Raw genomic sequence first — 2,100 nt, 5'->3', positions numbered from 1 at the left:
TTCCTGAGCTTACCGGGGTTTGAATATGCCAAGAAGGGAGTCAAACTGTCAAACTGGTCAGAACCATACAAAGCTTATAAAATATTGAGCGTAAGTAAAATAATCCGTGGGCATGCAAGAACACGAAAGAGGCGCTGGCATCTCTGAGGCAGTTCCAGTTTGGGGCAGAAAACACAGGAGTGACATCTTAAAGACGTATTTGACATCTTTAAAGATTTTAATATCTTTCAGTAGTAAGAAAATATGTTCTCAAGATTTCATACCTAGTCAATGTGGTCTTCAGACATGAAGACCACAAAGGCCTAAGAACACATGGAAACACGTGGACATGCTCCAGTGAGACAGCTTAAATTTTTCTCCTACTGAACCACAGTATCTGGGAAAACACCGAGCGTAGACTCCAAGGGAATGTTCCTTCCCTACCGGTGAGGGGACCAGAATATTTATGATTCAGACAGAAAACTGGTACCCAGGGGAGGAATAGTGTCCCTGGGGAGACGATAAGCGTTGAAGGCAGTGCTGATAAGTGGTAGATACTCTCAAGTGTTTTATCCAGTGTCGTAGTCAGTGAGGGTGTGAGAGGAAGCCACAACTTCCTTCCTTATGTTTGAGGTTTCTTCAGCTAGCCAGGGCAGGTTTTGGTTCCATGATTATTTGGAAGTGTTTTCTTGTGTTTATATGAAGTAAAGACTGCGCTGAATAAGTAGGGTCTCTGGGACAGAACATGTTCTGTCTTGAACAGTCTTGGTTGCTCCAAACCATACATGTGAGATGTCTCTCCATTTGTGTATGCGTGGTATCTGTGTGGTATGTGTGAGTGTGTGTGTGGTATATGTGAGTGTGTATATGTATGTGGTATATATGAGTGTGTGTGTGCATGACTATATGTGGTACGTGAGTGTGTATGTGTGTGGTGTCTCTGTGTATATGTGTATGTGCTATATATGAGTGTGTGTGGTGTGTGAGTGTGTATGTGCTTGTGTCTACATGTGTGTGTATGTGTGTGTATTATATGTGAGTGTGTAGTATGTGGGATATGATTGTATAAGAATGTGAGTGTGTGTATTTGTGTGTGTGAGTGTAAATGTGTTTGTTGTAGTGTATGGTGTATGAGGGTGCATGTGTGTATGTTGTGTGTATGTATATGGATGTGTGTGGTATATGTAAAAGTGTGTATATCTGTGATGTGTGTGTGGTGTGCTATGTGTGTGATGAGCTATGTATGGTATGTGTGAGGGTGCATGTTTATCTGATATGTGTGTATATGTATATGAGTGTGTGAGTGGTGTGTGTGGTGTCTGTGTGTGTGTGTGTGTGTAGTGGGGGGATATGATGTCTGTGTGGTCTGTATGAGTGTGTGGTGTGGTGTGTGTGTGTGTGTCCTCTTCAAATCTTCCATCAGTACTTTACAGTTTCATTACAAAGTTCTTTTCCCTTTTTTGAATAAATTTACCCCGAGTACTTTATTTACTTAGTTTTGACTTATTTTTCAGTTGGAACATAGAAATGCTACTTTCTGTTATGCGTTTATATTATATTCTGTAATCTAACTTATTTAGCAATTCTAATGATGTCTTAACTAAGTCTTCAGGAATTTATAGACACATAAGGTCATGTCATCTGTACACATCAGTAGATGGGTCCCTGCTGTTCAGTGTGAAGAACCCATATAAGTTTTTAAGATTATTTACTTATCGTTACTGTGTGAGTGTGTGTGTATGTGTCTCAGGGGTAGAGAGAGGAAGCCCATGTGCTTTGTGGAGTTTTCTCAGTCCGTTGCCCATCCTTAGATGGGTCCTGGGGCTCAAACTCACATCCTAACGTTACGAGCTGAGCCTCTCAGCTGTTTAAGCACTATCCAATTCTATATCCATCTACATACTGAAGTAGAACATGCTGCCCTATGTCGATAAAAGTGATATGAGTTCACTCTTGTCTTTTGTAGCATGCATATCTCACTTAATTTTCAAAAGGAGAATCAGTGTCAATTTCTCCTCAGTTATAACCAGGACCGCAACCACTATCCCCTTCCTACCTGGCTTATGTGACAGATATACCCTGTTCTGTCAGCACCAAGCCTCCTCTCCCCTACTCAGGTCT

The sequence above is a fragment of the Rattus norvegicus genome, chromosome 4, assembly GCF_036323735.1.
Source record: "Rattus norvegicus strain BN/NHsdMcwi chromosome 4, GRCr8, whole genome shotgun sequence".
NCBI classification, from domain to species: domain Eukaryota; kingdom Metazoa; phylum Chordata; class Mammalia; order Rodentia; family Muridae; genus Rattus; species Rattus norvegicus.
This window is presented reverse-complemented; position numbering follows the sequence as displayed.